A 13963-nucleotide genomic window follows, 5' to 3' on the forward strand; every position below is an offset into this window, starting at 1 on the left:
GTGGAGGTAGCTTGGGTGGTATGGTTTGGCTTTCCCCTGCGCACTCGTCCTGGGGGAGCCATGAGGAGACTTATTATAGATGTGAACGAGGACAAACTCATATAGGCTTGTTAAAGACACAGATTATTCCCCTGTGGATGCTGCGTGCACTGGGAACCAGCCGCAGACATGTGTGATGAATGGACTCATACATAACAAAGCAACAAAAGTGGGCATGTGTGGATGTGAGACGGAGAGCTGGCAACATGCTTTCAAAGACATAAAATCTACTACACTTTAGGGAGAATAAGAGCACTCTGACACATCTTACTCTTATGATTTACAAGTACAATTTATGTGCTTTTATTTTTTTTATGGGAACCTGATCCCCGCTACAATTTCAAAAATACAGTACAAGCGTTCTTCACATTAGCGACATGGTTCTTTGATGCTTTGAAGATGATTTCACCATACCTCGATGTGTAACAACTTTAAAGGTACACTACGGAACTTTTCTGCAAAGTTATGAAGTCATGGCTGATGTCATGAAGATTATTTCACCAGTAATTTGATATGTAATGATTTTAAAAGGTGCACTATGTAACGTTTCTGATGTAGAGTCCATCACCTGCTTGTCTCCATAGAGATGTTATCGCTTTGCCTGGACTGTTCCACGGTGTGAGATTAAGCGTATGTACTGTATGTCGCATTACAGGTGTTTTAATTGCTTGAAAAACCTTAAAAAACTGGGCAGGGTTTTCTCTCCACAGATCTGACCTGGTGTACCCTTCACCAACAAAATTACAAAGTTGTGAATTGGCTTTTGTGCATTATTGTCACTGAATGTTGAATGGCATTAACAGAAAACAATGCTGTCCTTAAACTACTAAAGAAAAAACAGGATACAAACAGCATTTATCAGACAATCTCTCTGATATGTGGGAGGGGTGCAGATAATGTACAGTGGCCCGGTGGGGATTTTAGGACCACACGAGACTACTCAAACAAAATAAGTCCTGGTGCTTTCCCCCGTGATTCAGTTGTACCTCACTCTTCACTACATGGACCGATAGTCGCCAGTCCACAGCTGCTACATCCATAAAGTGTGCAGGTCGTCTAAGGTGAGGAAGCATTAAAACAGCTCCCTTTGATTAATCTGTTTATGACCGAAGTCACACTGGTATTTATCAATGGAAATGCAAAATGAAAAATTATCTCACTAAAACCTTTGGAAAAAGATCTTAGAGCAATATGTGTGTTGTGAGTTGAGAAAAAACAGAGAAAATGTGTTCTGTATCATCGCCCTCATGTGTTGTATTTATCATGGAAGATGGGACTAACAATATATTCTATAGACTTCATACTAGCCTTGTAGTTTAGATTTAGAAATTTAAGTTTTTATATTATAATAATGCTTTGAATTTTATTACGCTATTTTTTTTATCTATGTTATAACATTGTTTCCTCATCACAAACATGCCCGGAGTTGTGTTTTGATTCATTCACACATTTTTAACACACAAACCCTGCATATTTAGGCCGTTCTTTTCTCAAATAAAAAACTGTTCCACCTTGTGATGTCATGTGGTTATACAGGAAGAGCTCCACTGTGTTTTTAAACTCCATAAAACTTGAATAGAATCATTTGAATACTTTTACTTCTGAGTGGAACTAAGGTGGAACAGAGCATTTTGAGTTATGGACTAATAATAACGGATTATTCAACCATGTGTGAATGCAACAAAACAACAAAACAACGCAGGGTATGTCTTTGAGGAGTTAACAACATTCTAAAATGGCATAAAGCTCGCAATAATGCATTTTGTGTAATACAGTACCTTTACAATTGAAATATGTAAAGTATTTCTTGACATTAAAAAAACAGAAACAGAAAAATATGAATAAACTCTACTATAGTTAAACAAAAGCTCTAGTAAAGATAATGTATTCATCGCTCTCTGTTTACTGTGCTCCCCAGACCAATGATTCAGTGATTTGTGCCTTCTTGAGTTCTCAGACAGTGACCTCCGTTTGTCTTACATGTTCTTTGCATATCATTGTGAACATGACCAGGGTATTTAGCCAACTGCTGGCTGTGTGCCCAGACCAGCGCTTCTCCATGGACAGCCATTCAAAAGGACGATTGTTAAAGCCACAGTATTATCTTCTCCACCGGGGGCAGAGTTCAGCAGACTGGTGTTAAAACGTCATTAGTCTTGATTAGCGATCTTTGTTCTTCTGCATGTTCGCTTTAAAGGCCCAAATGTTGCCTTATGGTGTGGAAGGCTTCCCTACTACAAGCTAACGAGGCTCTGAATCAAAAGTCAATAGCCATAGACTGCTACTATGCAATGTCCCTACATGTAAGTTAGAGGTTAAACAGACAGAGGTGAACTGAAAAAGCTGGGGCCATTTGTCAGTGTCTGAAATTGTACCCAAAGAGAAAATGCATGTGAATAAAACTAGTTAAGCAATAGGCTAGACTCATTGAAGAGCTGATGTAGTGTGGAACTTGTAAAGGACAAAATTCAACACGGTTCTAGGTCCAGATGGCATCTATGGACAGACACTTCATCACTGCTCTGTGCAACTGGGAGCTCCTTTTCCAGAACTCTGTTGACACCGGAACAGTTTCTCAGCTATGGAAGCAATCAAAAGTGTTCCCCTTTGCAAAAAAAGGTGCGAAATGATCTTCGGCCAGTAGCCCTGACGTCCCTTGTGATGAAAGCTCTGGAGAGGATTATCAAGCAGCACATCACTATAGAGTCATCTGGCTCCCATCTGGACATCAGCTGCAGTGTCCAAGCTGCAAGTCACAGCAGCTTGGACACTGCAGCCTTTAAGACAAAGGAAGAGCATCTTTGTCCTGAAGGCTCTTTCTCTGCTCAATCAGCCTGCCCTGACACGACCTGGGACCGCCTGGCTCTTTCCTTACTCCTCACAACCCATTCTCATGTTCAAGTCTACATCAAAACTATTTATCCCCTAGAGACAGTTTAAACATATTGTGTAAAGTTATTTGATTGATCTGACTGAAATGAGTGATATATTTCCCATAAACTATATGCATTCTTATATGATGGATTAATAAGACGGAATCAATTATAAGATTATTAAATCATCTATAAATTTTGGAAAAGAAAACATCACTCAAGGGGGACATGTTTGCTTTACTTTTACTCACAAAAAATTGAGCCAAAGTAACTACACTCCTCTGACATGGGGCTTGTAACTACACGACGGAGAGGCCAACTCAAACTTATCACAACGTTAACGAGATTATTTTTTACTACATTCAACGTGTTTTATATGTGTTTTTCTTGCCTATGCCATATGAAGATGTCCATGTTTGATATAACTGTTAAATAAACCCTCACAGTGAAGCAGGACGTTTGTCTCTGGGGCAGGTAGTAGCAAGTGGAAATGACAGAGAAATTTTGACTTAATGCAAAATGAAAGAAATGACCATCTTGCTTTATGATAGAGTTTTTATAAGTAATAATAAGGAAAAAGGTTTGCGTCTCTTAGATATAACAATTTGCCCCTTTAAATTAAAAAAAGTAAAAAAAGTAAAAAAAAATATTGTCAGCTTTTCCCGGAGGCACACCGCAAACAAAAGTCCAGTAGGCTCAAGTAGATACATAAACCAGGTTCTTTTATTTCGGTACAGGCATCATTCATACTGATTCGACACGATCTCTCCTCTCTCCTAATTTTACATCTCCAGAGTGGGCTCTATATACTAGTAGCACACGTCACATTCTCTTAATGATTAGCTTGGAATATACAGACATGTACATGTTATCTGGGTTCAATGAAGACAAAGTCAGCATGCTGATCTGGTCTTTCTTAAGAAACACACGTCTTGCACGTCTTGGTACAAAAATGCACATAGCCCTTCCACGTCCATGTATGTTCCAAGTACATTATGACATCATCGTGCCACACTGGCACCCACAAAAACATACAGGTCAAAGTATAATATATCAAGTATAATAATATCATGTTACATGAAACATTAATCTCACAATCTCAATATCTGACTACTTAATGATTTATCACACTCCAGTATAAAAAGAGTCAAAAACAAGTGATGTTTTTTCACCAGTCACAAAAATGGAGAGGACCCTGATGGTGAGGAGGGAAAAATGTGGAGAAAATGCATAATTTGGTGTGGTCAAATATTCCAAAAAACTTTCTAAAAATCACCATTTATTCTTCTGAATCGACATGAAACCATTTAGTATTTAGTTATTTCTACATAAACAACAGAGCAGTGCGGATATCAAAAGATGAATACTCAAGATTGCGAAAATGTGTATTTAATAGCAAATTAAAGCCAGCCGTGACCTCTGACCCCGTGTTCGAATCTGCTCAGGGATTACAGGAGATTGCTCATATTTAGTGAAAACAAATGTATACTTATCACTACCCTGATCTGTGGCCAACACTTTGCCTCTGTTTGGACAGCCTCCCACCTCCATCTAACTCAATAACCAACTGGCTTTTGGAGCGCTTCCTCTGCTCATTTAGCCCAGATGACATCGGACATTAGCGAAAGAGTTGATCCTTTGGGAAAAATGTAGGATTACACAGTCAGAGATAAAGCTCTTAAGATCTCGCTACCTACAAGTGATGACAGTGGGAAACGCATGGGTGTGTCTAATGCTTGTGTTTTGCTAAAAGGAAATCCATAGCCTGCAGTGTTTATCATAAGGCCTTTAATCATCTGTAGGTCAGCGGTCTGTGACCCTAAACCCAGAGGGGAGTTTATTTGGACATGCATGGATAAATGCGTTAATGTGAGGTGAAATTAGCTTAATCTGTGCAAAAGGTGTCAAAGATTACATTCACAGGACCATGAGTAAAGTAGGTGTGTTAAATACAGAGGTAAAATGGCAGTGCATGACACAGTGGAAGGTCTGAGGATGTTTACATTAGAACATTTTAAACAGCATTAAAATGCTGGAGCAATGATGTATGTGAAAGATAGTAATCTAAACACATTCATATTCAACATTTAGAGAAATATTTGCTAATGCTCCACCCAATATAATTATAATATCAGTTGTTTAAGGTTAAGATTAAGTTGTAAGGTAACATAATCTTAATAATAAAAAGGTGCAATATTACACAAAAATGTCTCTTGTGAGTTTTAATCCATGCTATAATGCTGTTACCTCTTCAAAAACATACCTAGTTGTGTTTTGAGTTGTGTTTTGTTTTATTCACACATGTTTGAGTAACACTTTATTACTAGTCTGTCTCCAAAGCTCAAAATGCTCTTTTCCACCTTGTGCTGTTATGTGTTGATAGTTTTCAAGTTATAATCTACCTCTTTCATTTTGTTTAGAAGAGACAGGCAATTTCAAGGCTGAAATTATCCAGATGATTCTAGTGAAGGAGTTTTTATAGAGTTTAAAAACACAGTGGAGCACTTCCTGTATTACCACATTATGTGACAAGGTAGAACAGAGTGTTTTCTGTTTGAGAGAAGAACTCAGCCTAAATATGCAGGATTTGTGAATCATTCACAACATGTGTGAATGAATAAAACAAAACTACAGGTATGTTTTTGATAAGGACATAACATTATAACATAGATCAGAAAATAGTGTAATATGGGCCCTTTAATGCAGTTTAAGACTAGACTGAAAACCCACCTCTTCTCCCTGGCATTTAGTTCTAGCTAGACAGTATATCTTGGAGTTTTAGTTGTGTTTTATTGTTTTATTGATCTTTGCTTATCTATCGCATTATCTGTATATTTGTTTTTGTAGATTTTTTTATGTGAAGCACTTTGGACAGCTGTATTTAAAAGTGCTACATAAATAAAATGTAATTGAATTGTGACTTATATCTTAGTAATGCATTTTGCCCAAAAGTATGAGTGAAATGCAGTGATGCATTGCGGGATATTCCTTTAAATGAATATAGCAAAAAAATTGAACCGCAAATTATTAAAACATTGCCTTTAGATGGAAGTACAGTGGTCCCTCGTTATATTGTGGTTCACCTTTCGCAGTCTCGCTGTTTTGCAGATTTTTTGTGCAATTTTACAGCATATGACCGCGCATTGTGTTCAGTGTCCTGATTGGCTGAGACCTGACTGTAGACCATTGTCAATCACTCTCCTCCGAGCCGTGTCTCCTGTACAGTACATAATACTTTTTGCATAAATGTTCGATGGACACTACAGTGGAGCAGCGCCAGGACGAAGAGGCACGGTCAGAGGAACTATGAAATACACGTGAGTCACTATTAATGGATTAAACAAGAGAGAAAACATTAATGCCTGTCTGAGAAAAGTGTATAAAGTGTATGGTGAGGTAATAATTATTGTATAATTAGTGTATAATAATTGTAAAAAATAAAGCTGAATACTTCACGGATTTCGCCTATTATTGCCTATTATTTTTAGAATAAACGAGGGATCACTGTATATACATTTTTCGTGCAACATGTTTCGCACATGTGTAACCAGGACTAAGTGTGAGCAGCCATTTTGGATTTCCTGCAGAATTCCTCCCATAGCACTTATCTTATTATATATGTCAGAAATAAGAGGCCAGTCTATTGAAGTCGAAGTAGACTTGACACTGTATTCAGCTGTAAGTCATTTTTTCATAGAATTTACACTAGATATGTCAAAACAGATACATGTTGTATTTTGTCCACACGAGAACAAGCACTGAACAAGTCAATCTACTAACAAAAACAATGAGTGTTTGATTTGAGACCCGGTGAACTCAAAGCATGTCAGCGTATCACATCAACAAAAGGTCCAAACAGTGGTCTTGTGTAAAACTTTTTCATTTGTAAATTTATTATTATATATGCATTTTAAAGGTGCTCTATGTAACTTTTCTGGTGGAGGATCCATCACCTGCTTGCATAATCCCCATAGATCTGACTTGTAACATGGCTTGATGGCACCATTTGCTTCTTCACAGTGATGGCAAAGTTTAAAACAGACATATTGTGCATGTGTCTGCCATATAATTAGAATCTATGACACGTGTGGATCATTATGTTAGAATTCACAATATTCATCTAAAACAAATTACAAAAATAAATATGTCAGCTGGCGTCGCCATAAACGTCATCACAACAAAGAGCCGTGTAGCTGTCAGCGCCTCTGATGGACAGGTGCACACACACGCTTTTTCATTTTCACCAAAATGACAATACAACGCTGCTGAATCCTATGCGTATCACAGATACAAAAAATACAACTGAAGAATGAAGTAAGTACAGAGTAGAGGACGTGTACCTGTGGAAGTGAAAACGGGGATTGATAGGCAAAATGGCGTCTTGAAAATAAGAAATTAAAGCTCAAAATGCATGAATCACTCCAAATACAACTTCAGGTGAGTAAATATTGAGGCAAAACAATGACAACTTAATTAAAAGCTCTGTAAAGTCGATAATAGTCTACTTTAATACCACACTGTGTAACATTCTAGGCAAAGCAATAATATATCCATAGAGAGAGGCTAGTGGCAGACTCTGTGCCAGAAACATTCTAAAGTGCACCTTTAAAATCTCAATTTTATTATGAACATCTCCCAAAAACCTCCATTTCATTCACACCCATAGTGGTGAAAACATGCACTGATTATCAAACTGCCTCAGATCTATTTCAGACTATGTGTGTGTGGTCAACAAACCAGTTTAAGTGGCATTATAAATAAATTTGTATTGGTCCATTGTGTGGCCACAGAGAGTGTTTACCTGCTGTTTACGACAAACCTGGAATCCCCCTCTCCATAACAAAAGGTGGACGTGCAGCAGTGGATGGGCCCAGATATGAACACTTCTGATAGGAGTGGGTGTGTCCTGCCCCTCTGTCCCTGTCCCGTGGTGGAGAGAGGGGGCGCTCTTTGAGGAAGCTGTGGCGTCGCGGCTCGGAGGTGACAGCGGGAGACAGGAACAGGCACAAACACAGGAACCCTCCATTCTGCCAAAGAGAGACAGAGGTGCAGCCTGAGAACTGGAGGTACCAAACCAGGAACTCTAATGTCCTCTGTTAAATAAGCTGCTGTGGATAAAACTTAACCCCCAAATATCTCTCATCAAAATTCTCTATTTTGGGCTCTCGGTTTGGAATAGTTGTCATTACCTTTTTATTACTACATTTTCTTATTAAAACAAATACAAGTAACACTGAAACAAATATAATGCTAACAAGGCTTAATTACCACTGAATATTTACATAGAGTAAGTTTTTGAAATGTGTCTTATAAATCTCTTTAATACAACCCTCCTTTAATGCAGCCATGCTTGGAACTAGCACAAAATGTAGACTACTAGTTTGTAAAGGTATGGCTTGATACACCCAACATTTTTATTAAAGGGGTGTAATATTTTCTGATTCATGGCCCACCACTGGCTTGGCTCCACACTGTATCATTAACGTATCATATATCTCCATGGAGACTAGCAATTGAAGTCAGCAGGCCATGTTGCAGGTCAGATCTGTTGAAAGGCAAGTCAGCATTTTTAAGCAATGATGAATATATTATGTACATAAGGTAAAAACATCACATTGGAGACACGCAGGTTGTGGACTCTCTATCAGAAAGAGTTACATAATACATCTTTAATAATACGTTTCTACACTTGAGTTTAGATTGACAGCTACTGATTGCCAACGCTGGGTGTAGCCGTTTACACAATCAATAGACCTTAAAATGAGAGGCCAACCTAGACCTTAGAGGGGGCCAACATTCTGTCCTGATATTAAACTGCTGCTTTATGTGATAAGCAGCTAATACATAACACTACACCAGACACAGATTCTTGCAACACATTTGTCAAGATTCCAAGATTTCTGAACAGTGTCTATTAGCTTACTGGGGTCAACAGGCATTTGCATTGTCCAATAGTTGACACTGAAAAACTGCAGTTGTATTTTTTAGTAATTACAACAATCAGTTTAAATGAGCTAGGGCTATTTCGGCTCAATTCATCTCTCTTGGCTTTACAGGGAGTGCACACATTTTTCATATAAGTGGTTAATACATTACCTTGATAGATTTGGTCTTATGGATGTCGTTTTTATCATGTTGGAAAATGAATATCTGATGAGGTCACTTTTTTGCACAAACGTTTAAACTGTTGCTGCCGCTTGGTTCTACAACTGGCTCTTTTAAAGTGTCCAGTGGCGTTTTGTCCATAATGACTATAATGGGCTGTTGCATACTTTCCCTTATGTTGGCTGCAGATCACAGAGGACAGTGTAGTCAAATTCACCAATGGCAAAAGTGGACTTATTTTGAACTGGACTAAATAAAACATGGCAAAACTACTAGAGAAACAAAAGCTGAGGAGCCAGAAGTGGTTCTGTCATGCACAACCTGTTGGCAAATGTTGAGAATTCAAAATGAAATCAGTACAAAGAGTTATTGTACATTAGACAAAGTGGGTCATTTCACACCAAAGTTATTTCTAAACTTGGTCTTTTCACATTGGTCTTGGTTTGAGCCCAGTTTAGTTGTCCTGGTTTAGTCCTGATGTGGACTTGGTTTGGTCCTGTTCTAGTCCTGGTTGAGCTCTGGTCTTGTCCATGTTTAATTCTGGGTTTAATCACAGTTTCTTCATAATGAAGAGTTGCTTGATCTAACTATGTGAGAGAAGTTCCCAGTCACTCTCAGGTCAGCAGCAGATTTTTAGATTTTTACACCAGATTTATCAGGAGTTTGAAGTCTTTGGGCAAGAACTGTGCAATATGGCATATTAATCACAAGCTTTGCCCAGACTGTATTGTTTCTTATTAAAAAAAAAAGTTAAAAAAAAAGACAAGATCTTAATCAGTGAATTTAAGTAACAAAAACAGATGTTGCTCCAACTAACATGTTTTTACTGATAGAGGATTATTTTAGCTGGATTAGGATTTTCAGTTTATTACCCAACCTTTCATCAGGGAGATGGGCTGATGCGTAATACATAAAAAATAAATTGACCTTTTCCCTCATGCAAAATAATACAACCCTAATGACAATGGTGGAATAAGGTGAATAACTCCACTCCATAACAACTTGAACCCAGTTACACTTATCAGTCAAAAATACATTTGGCTACAGCTACACTATTCATATATATATTACTACAGTAAAAGTGACAAGAGTGTACACAATGCAGCCAGTAAAACTTCATAATGGAGCTGTAAACCTGCCGGGCACTGATACACTTAAAACTTCCTGTTCTCATAGAGCTATACCTATAGCGCACTGTTGTAGTAATTTAGTACATTTACCTACAGCAGTTTACCCCTCCCCGGACCCCACCTCACCCCCACCCCCAGACTCCCCTGTGCAGCCCGTTCACTTCTATTGTTGGATATTGATGGCTTTGACCTTGAGGAAATCCCCTGCAGTGTTAGTATGGAGTCTGTCAGTCTGATGAGCTCGCGCTAACCTAAACACAGCTAATTAGCCAATCTCCTGCCTTGAGCCCAAAGTGACAAGTGCTTGTTCTCACCTCCATGCTGTTTAGGACTGGGACACTGCTGAGGGGGGCACTGGGGCAGAATGTTGGGAGCAGACAGGTCTTCCTCTCTCTGCCCTGGTTACTGGTCTCTTGGGCTGCTCTTAAAGGAAACCCCCTGCAGAGATGAGACTTGTTTTCAAACAAATGTGAAGCCAGAAAGGGTTTATCTATAGGACAAGTGTGAGAACAGGTCATGCACTTTGGCCTAGTGCTAGTTTTTATCAATATGTTTTAAGATTTGACAAGTTAGAAATGATGGAAAAATAAAAATGACATTGGAAAACAAACTTACTCCTTAAGAGATATTTAAAGTTTATTTTTAAAGTTTAAATTTATAATACCACAGTTCATGATACCACCTCCTTAGAGACAAGCAGATGGCACAAACAAATAATGCAATAGTGTGGAATATTCCAGGTAAAGTCAATAACATCTCTATGCAGACAAGCAGCTAGCCGCAAAGTTACATAGTGCACATTTAACAAAAAAAACAACAAAAAAACCTTATATATTCCAGGCAGGTTTGCATTAGCCTAAGCAAAGTGTCTTTTTATGATTATGTCACACATCATAATGACTTAGATGCTTCCATGGAGGTCCTCATTTTTGCTTCCCTGATGAAACAAAACAGCTTGATTGCACAAAGACTTTATTTAGGCTTCATGAGTGTGACCCTGAGACCTTTCGGCTCACACACAATTCATGTTGTGATGCAGCTTCATATTGTCCATTGTCACGTTCCCTCGGCCTCACCCTGAGTTACCCCATAACACATGCTGTAGACCATTAGTCGAAGAAACAGAGCACCCAAACGGCCTTTGTGTTGTCCCAATAGAAAAGACTTGGATAGAACTTAGACTCTCCATGGGGGGGTGGTGGGGTTTTGCAAGAAGAACAACTGAATGAATATAAAGCGTGTCTAAAACCTGGCTGTAAAAACTGAAAGTCTGAACGACAATTGGCAAAGAGTCTATGTAACTGATGTAGACCGTGCATTTTTTATTACATTTGTGTAGGAGGCCTCGATGGGAAATTTGATTACTAGCATTTGCATGTCTAATCTGTGAAGCAAAAAAAGATGGATCTAGGGCTTGGCTTTTGGAATAGAGTCTCGACACGCATGGTAGAGCTTGAGTCTCCGCTAATATGAACAACTACAAGTGACCAACAAAGTACTTAAGTAGTACAAAATAAAATACAATACAATTCACAAGATGTACAATCCACCCAAAAAGAACAATTCATTCGAAGATTTCAACATTTTGTGTTTGACTCATGAATTAAAAATAAAGAACACAAGTGAATACAGAGCTGTGGGAAAGGGGTGTCGGCAAAAACTGAAATTCCCTGAGAACTAGAGCCTTTAATACAAGATAAAAATACATAAATAAATAAAAAAAAAGATTGCATAAGTCCAGTGGTGGAAGAAGTACTCAATTGTGCTACTTAAGTAAAATTGCAAACACTGGAGCAAAAAAATACTCAAATAAAACCAAAAGTATCACATGAAAAAAAATCTGCTTAAGTAAAAGTATTAAAGTACCCATTTAAAAATCTATTTAAAGAGTAAACTGTATTTCATACAGATTATAAGTTTATGAGATTATGGTTTTATAAAGTTTCAAATGTAGTGTTTTTGATAAAGCTTTGTTCTAAATTTTGAGACAATCGAATCTAGGTGTTTTTATTTGTATATTTTTGTTTGCTCAAATTATAAACGTGTTAAAAATAAACTCCCACTACTACCATAGTTTGACTTTTCAGCCCTGTTAAAAAATGCAGTGGAGTAGAAAGTACAGATACCTACTCTTAAATGTCGCGAAGTAAAAGTAAAAAGTATCCACTGTAAAATTGTACTTTACTACTTTCACTTTGTAATGTTCCACCACTGCATAAGTCATGTTTAATAATCACTATGAATCTAATGGAGAATAATGTGTTCTCTGTCACTACACACCTGTTCACACTGCACTCGTCTGACCACAGTTCAGCCCGAAGTCTGCCCCTTGTGGACACGTTCCTCCCTTTGTTAATGTCCCGAGACGTTTCCTGCCAAATGAAGGAGGCGTGTTTCCAATTATAGTTGTGGTGCAGAGCGTGGCGCACTTTCTCTATAGGCAAGCGGAATTATGAGAACAAGCTTTGATTTCCCCCAAACTCACCAGAGAGCAGCGCTGTGTGGTCATATATCACAGGTGTATGGCCGGTAGCTGCCACTCTGACTTTCACTCCAACTGCTTTGTGCAAAAGGTCACAGGTCACAGACAGGTTAGAATAATTACCATTAGTGCTACTTTTTCTTCTAAAATATGACACTATTCTTAACAGTAACCTCTAGTCATTATTCTTGGCATGAAATGAATGCAGGTTGTATTAAACTGGAAAACTTTTGACCTTTTCCACACAATAATCCAGATATCAAAAGGCAGAAATCTGAGATAAACATATGCATTGGCGCCAAAGCTTTGCAAAGACTTGAATAAGTTTAATATTAAGTGTACAAAACGGAACACACCAACTCCACCTACCCCCTAAGAATGACCTACTAAAACTATACAAACACAGAAACTTGTATTTTTCTAGCATTGCACCACTGCAGACTAGGGGACACTTGAGGCGAATGGCACCTTCAGAAACAGAACAATATTTATTCTGCAAATAAGCTCATGGTTTGGCATTGGCGCCTAAAGCAATGAATAAGCTCCACAGAACATTATTAAACCAATTTAAAATAAAGCTTAAGGTTATTTTTCATTTGTGCAGTTTGATTATTGGGAACAAGAGGAAATCCTTGTAGACAGGAAGGTTTCTCTTTTGTATAATAAAGATTGTAAATAATGTGCCAAAACAATCAGGAATGTGGCGAACAATAAGACCACAAAATGAGCCCATGACAAATGTGTGGTCACCGGGACCTGGCATTAAAATGGCCTTCCTCATCGCACTATCAGGGAAACTTTAGGGAGTCAACAGCCCCAGCCTGCTGCTCAGAGGGTGATGCAAATGCAATGGTATCCAAGTTTGCATACTACAAGTCTTACGTGTCACTTCTATGACACTTTCCTATATATTGTTTTGTCTAATGAGTCACAGAAAAGCAGCCAAAAGTGCATAAAGACAGGAAATTGTACTGAATTTAAAAGGCAAATCACTGGGGAGCTGCAGAGCCAAGGTCAATGCAATATTGTTGATCATAGGAAGTGTGTCTTGTTATTAACAATGTCAAAAACAAACAGAGGTGGGTCAAGAACGGGCTGTGTGGAGCAGAATAGCCACATGCATAAGTGGGGCTTTCCTAAGGCAGTTCTCCTGAGCCCTAAAGACACGAAAGTCTCGCTTAAGGCTGCCAAAAATCTGGCCAATTCACCAAGAACAAAGATAAGAACACACTAAGATACTTTGTTGTGTTCTCAATTGTCTCACAAAGACCATAAGTTCGGTTACCTCAGGTTTAAAGAACACTCATCATGGCAGACAGTTCATAAAATGTAGC

This window comes from Periophthalmus magnuspinnatus, chromosome 1 (assembly GCF_009829125.3).
Source record: "Periophthalmus magnuspinnatus isolate fPerMag1 chromosome 1, fPerMag1.2.pri, whole genome shotgun sequence".
In the NCBI taxonomy this organism is placed as follows: Eukaryota; Metazoa; Chordata; class Actinopteri; order Gobiiformes; family Gobiidae; genus Periophthalmus; species Periophthalmus magnuspinnatus.